The sequence below is a fragment of the Heterodontus francisci genome, chromosome 30 (assembly GCF_036365525.1).
Source record: "Heterodontus francisci isolate sHetFra1 chromosome 30, sHetFra1.hap1, whole genome shotgun sequence".
Classification (NCBI taxonomy): Eukaryota; Metazoa; Chordata; class Chondrichthyes; order Heterodontiformes; family Heterodontidae; genus Heterodontus; species Heterodontus francisci.
Window position 1 is genome coordinate 5,934,564 of NC_090400.1, and position 15,588 is coordinate 5,950,151.

At 44.0% G+C, this 15,588-nt stretch overlaps 1 pseudogene; it reads right to left on the bottom strand.

Annotated features, from left to right (window-relative positions):
* Window positions 1-11,623, bottom strand: part of LOC137346416 (multidrug and toxin extrusion protein 1-like) — a 34,395-nt pseudogene extending 22,772 nt beyond the window's left edge.
* Window positions 11,624-15,588: the final 3,965 nt, after the last annotated feature.

Genomic DNA, 15,588 nt, shown 5'->3' on the forward strand with positions numbered 1-15,588 from the left:
TCACCACTTCCAGCAGCGCTATGGAAACCAAATTCACACCCCTATTGTTCTCTGATATAATGAATTAATTTTTGCTGCATAAGAGGTTCATCACTGCCCACTGTACAGCCTGGAGTTAACGGCACCTACCTGGGATATGAGTGTGTCACATGTTGTCGACAATCCCAGTACCTATAGTGATCCCTGATACAGATATTACCTGTACAAAAGAAATAAAGAATAGAAAAGGAACATTTAGCACCATCATCATAGATGCCAGCGACATGCTACAAAATACAAAATCCTATTTTTATGCAAATAAATAAAACACCATTGTGATTTTGTTTTGCTCCTCATTCTTTCCCTTTTCTCTCTGCCTTCCCATCTGGTACTAACTCTTAATTCTCTTCTTACCTCTAGCCTCGACTATTCCAGTATTCTCCTGGCCGGTCTCTGGTTTTTCATCCCCTGATAAACAGGAATTTTTCCAAAACTCAGCCTCACACCAAGTCCTGTTCACCCATGACCCCGTGTTCAATTCCAGAAAGCCAGTTGGTGAAGGATAGCACTGACGTCAATCCTTAAAGACCTTTATATTTATTTACAGGCTTACACATTACAAGCATAGACCTCCTAACCCAACACCCATAGTTTTAGTCTGTGTCTATTTTTAAAAGGGCTCAAATGAATCCCTAGTAAATATCCACCCCTGCACACAATTAAATAGAATTCATAGATATTTAACAGATTCACTTAACTCGCCTTATATAAAAAATTGAATTTTTATGAACAACCAAAGTTTCAAAACACTATTTTTTAGAATCCCATCTCCATGGCAGTATTTCGACAGTATTTTAACACCCTCTCAGTTTCACAAACTAAAGGACAACATTTCTCAATTTCACCCATCAGAAATATTTTGAAACCAGCTGCATTAGAATACCAATCAGGAAGATTAACATGTGAAGCGTCGCTAAAAATGACTGGTTTCATGTTTTTTGGGTCACCTAAGAATAGGAAGTTAAGTCCACTTTTCTCCAGATTTAATTTTTCTAATGTTTTATTTGCCCTTAAAACATTCTGCACTTACTCTATTTTGTGTGTTGGAACTCTTACTGTGAGATTGCCCTCTTGCACGATCAGACGGTCGTCTCTGGAAGGTGATAGTTTTCTGATGCTAGAGTCACTTCTGAACCCACTGTCAGTACTTTCACTGAGCTTTCTTACTCTCTACTTTTTCACCACATTCTGTCAGTCTATGGAGCTTGGTTCTTCAACATCATCATGAACATTCTACCAATATTTAACTTGCCAGTAGCTTTTACTGCATATCCCACAAGTGTCACATCCCTCCATTCACTGGAGCCCTCTGGAATATATGCCACCCGTGTACCCATTCTGGGCAATTGGATTCTGGATGTGATAGCTCTGTCCTGTGTGTCATGATCACTCACATCACCACTATCCAGCCTTGATCTACCATATTCTGTTGCGCAGGACCTTCATCATAAAACACAAGTACTTGATGTACAAGTAACCTAATTTATTTCTATCAGCTGCTCAGAGTCTGAGATTTTGTAATTAATTCAAGTAATCATGAGGATTGAACCTTAATAGTTTGATAAATACTGTCTTACCATCACAGCCTGTTATCTTCCCAGGGACTTCCCATTCCCTATGACCTCTCTTTTATAACACATCAAATCTCCTGAATTAAATTCTCTCTCTTTGTAAAATAGTAATGGTTTTACTAAAACTTAACCTCATGGAGAAGTTTGACCAAATTACCATCATGCCTTTAGTGCTGAGGACAGTTCGGTTTCTGTTGAACCAGAAGCTGGGATTTTATGTGGTCCCCCTGAGGCAAGGTCAGAGGCGGGAGGGCATGGAGTATCGCGATCGATGATGCGGGGGAGCGCGGGGGGTGTGTGCGGAGTGCCCGTCACCAAGCAATCTTCCCGGGAGCGGTAAAGGCCAACAACAGCCTTCCCGCCCAGAGGTCAATTCAGGCCCTTATGTGGCCTATTAACAGCCATTAAGGACCTCTTCCCCACCACTGGGATCTTACCAGTGGCAGGGAGGGGCTCTGCCACGTGGCGAGGCACCTTTTAACATGAGGCACACCCTCTGTGGGCCTGTGGCCCATGGAAGAACCCCGCTGGGAACTACAGTGCCATTCCCCCACTCCCTGGGCACCCCCCCCAACATGGAAGTCAAACCCACCCCCACCACCGGGACCTTCCGGACTGACCCCGGAGATCCCGCCTCACTTCCCTGATATCCGGGGTCCAAGTGCTGGGCTTGGCTCCAAGGCCTCTGCAGTACCAGCAGTGGCCACTGCTCCAGGTGGCACTGCCGATACTGCTGAGCTGCCAACCCTCTGACTGGCCAGCAACTCTTCAAGACAGGATCCCCATCATTAAAGGGACAGGGACGCCCGCTCCTGAAACTTAGATTTAAAAAGACCGGAGGATCGCTCCAGTGGGGGCACAAAAAGGCAGAGGTGGGCATTCCCCCACCTTTTCAGCCTGGCACCGGGAGCCTCGCCTCCAACACAAAATCCAGCCCATCGTGTTCTGTAGTAATTGTGTTTCCCCAGACAGTACTGTCCAATTAAACAAACCAATGTGTTTGTGTTTGAAATAAGGGAACAAGCCTTGAGCCTTAACAAGTTTTGATAAGACCCTAATAACTAACAATAGCTGCCAGAATAAAGGCACAAACTCATTTGGAAAAATATCAATGCAGCCGAGTCCATCTGAACATCGAATGGTAAGGAACTTCCCTCAAGCACCTCTAATGGAAAGTTACTGAAAGTAGTTTAAAGAAGATTGACACTGCCCGGGTGGGCTTTCTCAAACAAAGGGCTCAGCATGTGACAGGGTATTTTGGGATCGGACAAATATACTGTGGTCTTCAGTTTCTAGGCTCCCCTGAGACATGTTCGGAGGTCGGAGGGCCCACAGAATTATGATGGGAGACGCTGCGACAGAGCAGTTGCAGTTATGGAAGTTTGACATACTTGTAAAACATGTCCTTTAATCTAATTTGCATTAAAAAATTTAATGACCGTTTCTAGCATTGTCATGGTAACATTATAAATGTTTACAATGTCTTCCTCAACAGGTTTTAAAACTGTAAATGCAGCATGGATTTTGTCAAGGAGTTGTAGATAGTTACTCATAGATTAAGCTATCTGTTACATCATATTTACTAACTACTGTATATAGGTCAGCAGCATCCTGTTTTTGCCAATATTGCGCAGCTGCATTACGCGATACTCTTGTCATCATGACGCAATAACAGTGCTGACTTCTGGAGACTCCTTGGATTTCCTTCCTTGTTTTCTGCCCATTACATGTTCTGGAACAATGTGATTCCAAATGGGGAGAAGCAGAATTGTGACATTTATATAGAAGTAAAAGTCCAGCAACTTTCAACATGTCACTGAGCTTGTGTCTCAAGTGAAAATAATACATGCCAGAGCACAGAAATCGAGGCATTCCCAAAATGCCTTTTGCCATTTACAAATGAGTTTACACAATATAAGCCTTTAAACTGGCATTTTAAAATAACTCAGCTGCTTGGAAGTGGGGGAGAGACACAGAGAGATAAGGGGACAGAGAGAGAGAAGGAGAGAGAGAGAGACAGGTGTGGGGGAACAGAGAAACAGGTGAGCAAGAGGGGGTGCGAGAGAGGTGGGTGGGGGGACAGAGAGGGGTGTCCAAACTGTTCGCATGGGGGGGCCTCATTACAATTTTTGTCTTACATAGGGAGTTGCTGAGACAATTTTGGAAAGATAAAGGCATTAAAAATGTTTCTTAGTATTAATCAAAGCAACAATGAATATGCATTTTTGTGAAGAAGCTTTGAATGAGAAGACTGATTTATTGATTTACTTTCTCATCACTATGTTGGATACTGATTTATTGCGATACCTAGCATTTTATTTGCTTGCCCGTACACTTTCTGTAGTGATGCAGAGTATTCTGGATCGATGTCCATCTGTCAGGAGTGATCCTGATTGCTCTCTGTCCCTCCTCTCTCTGTGCCCCCTCTTTGTATTCCCCCTCTTTGTGTTCACCCTCTATATGTTATCCCCCCTCTCTGTATTGTTCCTCCCCTTCTCTGTGCTGCCCCCTCTCTCTCTGTCCCTTTTGTCTCTCTCTCTGTGCCCCTCTCTCTGTATCCCCTCTCCCTCTCTTTGTTCCCACTCTCTCTCTGTCCCCCACTCCATCTCTCTCTGTCTCCCCCTGGCTGTCTCCTCCTCTCTCTCTCCCACCCCCCCTCTCTCTGCCCTCTCTCTCTCTCTCTCTCTCCAATGCCCCTGCTTGTCCCTCTCTCTCTCTATGTGTCCCCTCTCACTCTCCATCTCTCCCCTCCCTGTCCCACCCCCACCTTTTGCTCTTTCTCCCCCACTATCTCTCTCTCTGACTATTGCTGGGAGTGGGAATGGCAGTTTCTGCACTTCAGACAGATTCAGACTTTTCAAAAGGAAATCGGAACCCTCCAGAAAACACCAAATCTGTCTAAAGTTCAGAAAGTGCCATTCCCACTCTGAGCACCTGTCAGCTGTCAGCTGTGAAACAGACTTATGATTTTTTTTCAAGTCAGTCTGATCATAAAGAAGAAGCCAATGGGAAACTTTGCATTCCTGAAATTACCAGTCACAACCTAAAAATCTTTTACCACGGACACTGCTGTCGATATACGGACACATTGTCGACCCCTGGATGGAACATCACATGTTTTGGTCTCTCATACAGCCTTGAGGAAGATGTGCCAGAGCAGTAAGATGTGATTCAATAAAGCTTCTGTTTCATACACCTCTGCAGATTCATTAAGTATTCTGTATTCGTCTAACAATACCAAGAATATTATACAGTGGCAGCGGGTGGAAAATAATGATGGAGAAGTCTCTACTATTGCCTGAAAGCTTTGAGAAAGTCGCAGGCCTCAATCAAGCAGAAACCTGGCCAAAGTGGTATTGGAGATTTGCCAGATATTGCACGGCATCGGACCTCACTGCAAAGGTGAGCAGTGAGCAGGTCAATACGCTGTTATATACGATGTGTGACTGTGCAGATGATATTCTTGTCACGCAGAGTATCAATGGGGAAAAGGTCACGGATGATGAAGTATTCAAAGCACTTGATACATACTTTCATCTCAGAAAGAACGCCATTGTTGAGCAGGCAAAACATACCCAACATCAAGGGGAAAGTGTTGATGCATTTATAAACGACCTGTATAAACTTGTCGAGAACTGTGAATATGGAACTTTGAAAGATCAGAGACAGAATTGTCATGGGAGTGTTGGATGATGCTTTGTCTGACAACTTACAATCAAGAGATGATCTAACTTGAGCAAAAGCAATCCAACTGAGCAGACAAGCTGATGTTAGGAAACAGAATCAATCCATGGGTCGAGGTGAGAGGGGGCGAGCCCCATTTCAAAAGCAGCTGACTCAGTGGAGTGTATCAAATAGAAAAAAGTGAAAACTGTTGTAAAAAAGCAGGGGAGACAGGAAGAGCATCCATCAACAGCCCAAGCTAACTGTAATTGGTGTAGCAGAGAAAAACACAGGTGGGAAACAGCCCTGCCAAAGAGGACAAATGCCATTTATGTGGAAAGATGGGCCACTTCCAAGCTGTGTGTCATAGTAAGGAGTTGGTACAGAATACGCACAAAGCCTTTGAAATGTGGCAACTCCATGAAGTAGATGATATCCGTGACATTGAGGTGCCTTTCCTTGGAGAGATCCAGGAACCAAGCGGAAGTTGCTGGAGTGCTGAGATCCTAGTAGAGGGAAACAAGACACACTGTAAGTTAGACACTGGTGCAGCAGTTCTGGTTCTTTCTGATGCTGAACAGTCTTCAGCCATCATCCGAAAAACTATATGAACCAGGAGTGATAGAACTCAAAGACATTGAAGAACTGAAGGAAACTCTCCAATATCGAGAAAAGGAAAGCACAGAAACATTGTGTGTGATTCAAAACCAGAGTTGCTCACTTTTGAGCAGGAAGGTCTGTACCGACTTGCATCTGATTTGCAGACTAGAGGAACTGGAAAGCTGAGATATCAGCCAAAAAAATGTCAGAGCTGAATTCCCACATCTGTTTGCAGGACTAGGAACACTGAAGACAGCAAACCAAATAACTCTATGTCCAGAAACAAAGACTGTGTACCTGTTTACATACAGAAAAGTTCCTCACCCACTCTTGCCAAAAGTAAAGAAGGAAATTGACTCTTTGGGTTGGATTTTACCAGAGCCTCGACCTCATGCTCTGTGGTGGGGGAGGCCGGAAGATGGTTCCAGCAGCGGTCCACCACAGAAGCAGACGCGGGAAGGCCTGGCCTGATTCTCCTGGCGGCAGCAAGCCTCCGTGGCAGCCCCCCCCCCCGCTCTGTTGGGCAACGGGACCTGGATTAAAATGTTGAAATTAATGGCAGGCATAAATTTAAACACACGAACCTTGAATCCTCCGGACCTCGCTGTGATCTTCGGTGTAGCAGCCGGCACACTCACACCTTCAATTCCGTATCCATGGAAAGCCGGCCTGACACTGGTGGGAATGGTGGAGGAGTTAAGATTTTCCATTGGGGGAGGGGGGTGGGGGATGGAATCAAATTAACGTATTGGGTGGAGGGGATAGAGGGAAGGGGTGAACTTTAAACTTTGTGCAGTCTGGAGGGGGGGGTGCGGTGGTGGTGGAAAGGTCAGATTTAAAAGACAAGTGTTTTGGAGGGTGGGAAGGACAATTAGTTAATATAATTGATATTGTGGGGTGGGAAAGGGGCATGGGAAATGTTTTTGATACATTTTGGAGGCTCTAACTTTAAAAATTTAAATATGTTGGCAGGGCTGGCTGCCCTTTCTAAATAGCACCAGTGCCTGCGCACAGACAGCTGATGCTATTGCCGGGGACGGACAGCCTGCCCCCTCCACATGATTGGGGGTCGGGCCGCCCTGGCTATTTAAATGAGCTGCCATGCGGGAGATCGCGGCAGCTCTTTCGTGTGCGCAGGCCTCCATTTCTTGAGCTTGCCACCGGGCTCTTAAAATCCAGCCCTGTGCTGAAGCAGTGGTTTATTTAACCTGTGACACAACCAACAAGCTGCTGCTCGGGGATGGTACTAGTACCAAAACCCAATGGATCTATCAGAATTCACACAACCGACTGTCATGTTCCTTGGACATGTGGTGGATGTTTCTGGTGTCAGAGTTGATCCACAGAAAACAACAGCCATCAAGGAGTTTCCAGCTCCTCGACACATGACTGGCTCCAGAGATTCATGGAGATGGTAAACCCAAGTTGGAAAGTTCCTGCTCAACCGTGATGTTGTCAGTGAGCCATTAAATTAGCTGTTGTGACAGGACAAAACATGGTGCTGGGAGGAAGCACAACAGAGATCATTGGAGATCACCTGATATTTTAGCTCACTACAACCCAGAGCTACCCTCTATCTATTGTATCTTTGAAGAGTGATGTCCCTTTAAGAGCTAAGTACCAGTCATGTGACTACAAGCCAGATTCACTCTGCAACTGTAACACCTAGAGGAAGGTTCTGTAAATAGTTTGCTCCATACTGTTTCTAAAGCCATTTTAAACGGCTTTGATCCCTGCCATTAAATTTAAACATTTTAAGTGCAAGGAAATAAAAATAAATAAAGACATTTCTTCTGCCCCTCTCCCACCCTCCAATAACAATTAAATTAATTATTTGCCCTCACCCAAAACTCTTACCTTGTCCAGCTGACCTTACCCCCACCAAAATGCATAAACATTTCTCTCAAACCCTTCCCCCCATTCCCTACGCCAATGATGTTACTTTGACACCACTCTCCCACCCTGCTCTGAGAAACATACTTCCTCCCCACTCCACACAAGTGTTCCGCCTCATTCCCCTAAATGGGGATACGAAGGCATGGGAGTGCCGGCCACCGGGCCGACAACCAGAAAGGGAACTCAGGTGGGGTTGGAAGTATAATTCATGCATTCATTTACATTTATTTGGATATGCAAGTGAGGGTCCCATCGCCGAGTTGCAGGGGAGCTGCTAGGAGGCCTCACCGTCACCAGCAATATCAGGATGGGACTTCCCATCATTGGGGTCAATGGCGGCCCTTTCCCGGAGGCGTTTTCCGGCCACCCCCGCCATGTAACCCAATGTCGGGGGTCTGCAAAATCCAGCCCAGTGAACTGTGAGGAGGATAGTGATAGACTTCAAAAGGACATAGACAGGGTGTGGAATGGGCAGGCACATTGGCAGTTGAAATTTATTGCAGAGAAGCGTGAAGTGGTACATTTTGCTAGAGAGAACAAGGAAATGCAAATAAAATAAAGGGTACAATTCCAAAGCAGGTACAAGAGCAGAGCAAATCATTGAAGGTGGCAGAGCAGGTTGAGAAAGTGATTCATAAGGCATATAGCATTCTGGACTTTATAAATAAAGCAAGTTATGATAAACCTTTATAAAATATTGGTTCAGCCTCAACTGGAGTGTTGTGCCCAATTCTGGGCACCACTCTTCAGGAAGAATGTGAAGGAATTGGAGTGGGTGTCGAAAAGATTTATGAGACTGGTTCTGGGAATGAGAGACTTCAGTTATATGGATAGATTGGTGAAGCTGGGGTTGTTGTCCTTAGAGTAGAGAAGGTTGAGAGGAGAATTGATAGAGGTGTTCAAAATCAATAGGGGTCTGGAGAGAGTAGATAGGGTGTCATGCTAGGCCCCCTCCTGCCAAGAAGGAAGCACATTAATTTTGTCATGAACATTGATTTTAAATTGTTATTGGAGTGAAGAAAGGACTTGTTAAACAGATCAGTCGTGGCTGGAAAAGACATTTGCATATTAACAGACAGTGATTTCAAGGACAAAGGACCATTCCCTGACACATTCAACCCACAATGGACCTTGATCACCAGGTATTGTGTGTAAGAGGAGCATTCCAGGCCCTGCTAAGATGATACAATCCACAGAGCCAAGACGTGGTCAGACCAGTTAGTCACATGACTAACCTGCTTGGCAACCTGGGGTTTTCTGAATTGTAAAAACTGAGAGTGTCTTTTTGCTTCTGGACTGAGAAGATCTCTCCTGTGTGCTCCCATCTCTTTCTTACAAGCCTCTGAATCCACTGAAGAAACATGAACCCCAAGAGAGAAAAGTCTCCAACAGCAAACAAGGTTTAAGAAGAATACTGGGCCCCAATGAAAACAAAGAACTGTTTCCAATCAAGGACTCTACAGTGAGCTTGAAAAACTGTAACAAAAGCTCTTCAGATATTGCCCAAACTGTTTCATTTTATTTTTCTTCTCTTTTCTGCTTCTATTTGCATGTGTGTATTGCGTATGGAAGCTAGTGTGGGCGCATCATGTATCCGTAGACATGAACCAAATTAGAGTTTAAGTTTAAGTTTAATAAATTTCAACTGTTCTTCTTTAAACCTAAGAAAACCTCTTTGTGCTGGTTTCTTTGCCTTATGACTGGAAAGCGGTGAACAAGGATTCACCAAAGAAGAGCTAAAAAAATTAAACCCTGTTACAGTAAGACCAGGTGAAGGCTGAAAGGGAACGCGAGACCACTTTCTCACCTGGTTGTAACAAGGGAGAAACCATTCCCATTTTAGTTCCCATTAGTCTGTATCTATTTAAAGGAGCTCAAGTGAATCCCCACCAACATACAATTAAACACAGTTAATAATTTACACCCTGTGCTCTAATACCTACCTTTGTTCTCAGTGCACTACTGTCTGGAATTTAGAATTCCTATCCTTGTGTTCTAATCCCTCCATGGCCTCGCACTTCCCTATCTCTGTAACCTTTTGCAGACATTGAACCCTCCGAGGTCTCTTTGCTCCTCAATTCTGGCCCCTACTACAGCTCTCACCTCCTTCACCCCACTATTGGCAGCTGTGCATTCAGCTGGCTGGGCCCTAACCTCTGGGCTTCCTACTCCACACCTCCCTCTCCTCCTTTAGGGACTTACCTCTTTGACTAAGCTTTTGCTCAATGACCCTAATGCCTCCTTCTTTGGCTTAGTGTCGATATTTTTTGTCTGATAACATTCCTATGACGTGCCTGGGGAATTTTACTATGTAAAAGGTGCTATATAAATGCAAGCTGTTGTTGTTGCTGACACAGCAACCTTTGAAAGCTTCGCACAAGTGAGCAGTCTTCATGTGTGAGTCAAGTGACAGTCAGAAGATTAGCTGCACGTGAACAGCATGACGACTGAGTCCAGTCTCATTCTCACCCTAACATCCACCCATTTCAGACTCCAGGATGGGTCACTGACAATGGTGATGAGCTGGAATTCTGAGCTGATTTTTCTGTTCTTAAATCTAGGGCCACTGAAGCCATTTGCTACACTCTCGTTTCTCTTCCATTGAGACCAGCAGGTAAATCCCAGGCTTTATTACAAGGAGCTGATTTCATCATCTATCATCAGTTATCATCAGCTGATAAAGGCACTGAACCTGAAACTGACAGAAGCAATGCAATTCCATCACAATTTTATAGAGGATACATTATGATGAAATAAATGTGCTCATTCTGAACGTAAACTTACCGCTAAGGCAAGACTAACAGCGTCCAATTCAACCTTTCCTAAATGTCCACAGAATGCGGAGCTGACAACATCTATGAGACGCATCATCAGCTGTGTTAAAAACTGTAAAAGGAAAATGAATTATAAATAATACACACTATTAGTTAATTTTGATCGTACTGTTGCAAATTATTGCAAATTAAGCTTGTAATTTAATTAAACTGATCATATATTTCTTATTGAAAACTATTATCTTTTACCTTCAAAAAGGAGATGCAATTTTGAGGTGATTTCACTGAGGTTTTCCGGATTCTGAATGGAAATGGCAAAGTTGATCCAGGTAAATCATTCACTGTGATGAAAGGTTCAAATATCAGGCACACAAATTAGCAATTATGGTCTTTGAAGTTAAAAAAAACAAGGTCAAGCGGAGCATTATCACCTTTAAGGTAGGGAGTTGTGGAATAAGTTAGCAGGCAAGGCCATTGAACAGTTTTTTGTAAACAGGTTCATGAAAATGGATTGTCTATAACAAATCAGTGAAAGGAGTTTTCTAAGCAGGCTCAGTGACGATGATTGTATTAATTGAAGGAGATTATGTAAATAGGCATGGTGAACTGAGTTGTATAAATGAGTTCTCTGAAGGAACACAAGAACACAAGAAATAGGAGCAGGAGTAGACCATGTGGCCCATCGATTCAATACAATCGTGGCTGATCTTAGGCTTCAACTCCACTTTCTTGCCCGCTTGCCATATCCCTTGATTCCCTGAGAGACCAAAGATCTGTCTTTCCCAACCTTAAATGTATTCAATGATGGAGCGTCCACAGCCTTCTGGGGTAGAAAATTCCAAAGATTGACAACCCTTTGAGTGAAGTAATTTCTCCACATCTCAGTCCTGAAAAATGATCAGCCCCTTATCCTGAGACTGTATCTTGTTTTAGAATCCCCGACCAGCGGAAACAATCTCTGACCTTATCCAGCCTCTTCAGAATCTGATATGTTTCCATGAGATCACCTTTCATTCGTCTAAACTCCAGAGAATACAGGCCCAATGTACTCAGACTCTCTTCATACCAACCTCTCCTCATCCTAGGACCAATTTAGTGAACCTTTGCTGCACCGCCTCCAATGCAAGGATATCTTTTCTTAAATGTGAAGCTCTAAACTGTACAGTACTCTAGATGTTGTCTCACCAAAACCATTCAAACAGTATAACTGCTGTTAGGGGCCTATAAACTACTCCCACCAGTGTTTCTGATTCTTGCTATTCCTATTTCCCACCCATACTGTTCCTACTTCATGATCTTCTGCGGCCAGATCCTTTCTCAGTAATGTCCTTATGTCATCCTTTACGATTAGGGCTACCCTCCTCCTTTGCAATTCTGTTTGTCTTTCCAAAAGATTGTGTACCCTGGAATATTTATTTCCCAACTTTGATCACCTTGTAACCATGTCTCTGTAATGGTGATTAGATCAAAATCATTTCCCTCTATTTGTGCCACAAGTTCATCTATCTTATTGCAGTTGCTTCATGCATTCAGAAAAAGAATCTTTAATTTCATTTGTTTACTTCTGTTCCCTGCAATGGCCCTATTCGCTGATGTACAATTTTTTTTTGTATTCTTTGTCCATTCCTGTCCCATTCAGCTTGTCTTTACCCACAATGCTATACTGTTCCAATGCCTCAAACTTTGGATTTCTATATCTCCCTTCATCCGAACCTCCCCTGACCTTTGTTAATTTAAAGCCCTGTCCACAGCCCTCGTTATACGATTGGCCAGGGCACTGGTCCCATCCTGGTTTAAGTGGAGCCACTCCCAATGGAATAGCACACTCTTCCCTGAGTACTGATGCCAGTGCCTCATGAATCTAAACCCCTTCTTCCCATACCATTCTTTGAGCCACGTATTTAATTCTCTGATCGGTTTGACCCTATTCCAATTGGCGCATGGTTCAGGTAACAATCCAGAGATGATTACCTTTGATGTTCTGCATTTTAATTTGGACCCTAACTCATCAAATACTCGAAGCAGAAATAATTCCTTGTTCTACCTCTGTCATTGGTTACCTCGTGGACCACGACAACTGGATCCTCCTCCTCCCATTCCAAGTTCCTGTCCAGAGTGAGGAACTGTTCTTAACCCTGGCCCCGGGAGGCAACACAACCTTCGGAACTCTGGGTCATAGCTGCAGAGAACAGTGTCAATCCCCCTGACTATAATGTATCCTATCCCTCTTGGCAACCCCCACATGAATGGCATCCTTCACCATGGCGCCATGGGCAATCCATTCATCCACCTTGCAGTCCTTCTCTTCATCCACACAGGTAGCAAGCACCTCGTACTTGTTGGGCAAAGTCAGTGGCTGAGGCTCCTACATTACTATATGCTGTTTCCCCCTACCCGCCTGGCTCACAGTCACACGCTCCTGTCCCTGACATTTGACCAATTCAGCTCTGCCTAACCTAAGGGGTACGACCGTTCCTGGAACAAAGTGTCCTGGTAACTTCCCCTTTCCCTAATGCATCGTAGTGTCTGCAGCTCAGCCTCCAACTCAATGATTCTCAGCCGAAGTTCCTCAAGCCGCAGACACTTACTGTAGATGTGTAAGCTCTGGATCACACTGGTGTCCAGGAGCTGCCAAATGGCAGTAATAGTAGGGGATTCGCAGGAATAGTCGGGGATTTTAACTCCCCCAATATTAACCTGGATAGTTTTAGTGTGAAAGGAAATGAGGGAGACAGAATTCTTGAGATGCATTTAGGAGAACTTTTTGGCCGGTATTTAGCAAGTCCAACAAGAGCAGTTTTAGGAAATGAAGATGGGCAGGTAGAAGGAGTGGCAGTGGGGGACAACTTTAGGGGCAGTGATCATAATTCAGTCAGTTTTAACATAATTATGGAAAAGGACAAGGATCGAACAGGAGTTAGAGTTCTTAATCGGGGCTAGGCCAATTTTACTAAACTGAGGAGTGATTTCACGAAAGTGGACAGGAAACAGTTACCGGAAGTCAGTGTCAGAGCAGTGGGAGTCATTCAAAGGGGAGATGCAAGGGGTTCAGGGTAAACATGTTCCCACAAAGAGGAAGGGTAGAATGGCCAAATCTAGAGCCCCCTGGATGTCAAGGATAAGAAAAGGAAGAAAAGCAAAAAAGGGAGGCTTCTGTCTGACACCAAGAACTCAATACTACAAAAAGCCAAGAGGAATATAGAAAGTGGAGGGGTAAAATCAAAAAGGAAATTAGGAAGGCAAAGAGAGGTTATGAAATAATATTAGCAAACAAAATCAAGGTGAACCCAAAGATGGTTTCTCAATATATTAAGACTAAGAGGTTAACTAAGGAGAGAGTAGGGCCCATAGAATACTAAAAAGGTAACCTGTGTGTAGGGGCGGAAGATGTTGGTATGGTTCTTAATGAATACTTTGCATCTGTCATCACAAAAGAGGGGGATGATGCAGATATTGTAGTTAAGGAGGAGGAGTGTGAAGTATTGGATGCGATAAGGGAGAAAAAATATTAATGGGATTAGCATTCTTGTAAGTGGATAAATCACCAAGACCAGATGAAATGTACCCCAGGCTATTAAAGAAGCCAGAGAGGAAATAGTGGAGGGTGCAACCGTCATTTTCCAGTCCTCACATGATACAGGTGTGGTGCAGGAGGATTGGAGGACTGCAAACGTTGTTCCTCTGTTTAAAAAGGGAGCAAGGGATAGACTGAATAATTACAGGCCAGTCAGTAACCTGAGTAGTGGGCAAATTATTGGAATCAATTCTGTGAGACAGGATAAACTGTCACTTAGAAGGGCACCGATTAATCAAGGATAGACAGCATAGGTTTGTTAAGGGAAGCTTGTGTCTGACTAACATGATTGAATGTTTTGAGGAAGTAACAAGGAGGATTGATGAGGATAGTGCAGTTGATGTGGTCTTCATGTGGATATTAGCAAGGCTTTTCACAAGGTTCCACATGGCAGACTGGGTAAAAAAAAACCATGGGATCCAGGGAAATGTAACAAGCTGGACACAAAATTGGCTCAGTGGCAGGAAACAAAGGGTAATTGTTGACAGATGTTTTAGCGACTGGAGGGCTTTTTCCAGTCACATTCCGCAGAGCTCAGTACTAGGTCCCCTGATTTTTGTGGTATATATTAATGTAAATATTGGACGTAAATGTAGGGGGCATGATCGAGAAGTTTGCAGATGACAAAAAATTGGCCATGTGGTTGATAGCAAGAAGGATAGCTGTAGGCTGCAGGAAGATCAATGGATTGGTTCGGTGGGCAGAAAAGTGGCAAATGGAATTCAAATCGGAGAAGTGTGAGGTGATGCATTTGGGGAGGTCAAACAAGGCAAAGGAATACACGATCAATGAGAGAATACTGAGAGGTGTAGAGAAAGTGAGGGATCTTGGAGTGAATGTCCATAGATCCTTGAAGGTAGCAGGACAGGTATAGAATATAAGAGCAGGGAGGTTATGCTGGAACTGTATAAATCATTAGTTAGGCTACAACTTGAGTACTGTGTGCAGTTCTGGTCACCTCATTACAGAAAGGATGTAATTGCATTAGAGAGGATACAGAGGAGATTTACGAGGATGTTGCCAGGACTGGAAAAATGCAGCTATGAGGAAAGATTGGATAGGCTGGGGTTCTCCTTAGAACAGAGAAAGCTGAGGGGAGATCTGATAAAAATCTACAAAATTTTGAAGGGCCTGGATAGAGTGGATGGGAAGGGCTTATTTACCTTAGCAGAGAGGTCAGTGAGTAGGGGGCATAGATTGAAAGTGATTGGTAGAAAGATTAGAGGGGAGATGAGGAAAGGTGAAAGGTTTTTCATCCAGAGGGTGATGGGGGTCTGGAACTCATTGCCTGTAAAGACAGTAGAGGCAGAAACTCTCAACTCATTTATAAGATCTCTGGATATGCAGCTCAAGTGCCGTTACCGCCCCAGCTCTTCAAACTCTCGCCACTGTCTCTGGAATACCCTTTATTTCTGGGAATTTCTTCAACAATGATGAGGCTGCAAAATGAGCACCTCTTTCCCCTCTGCAC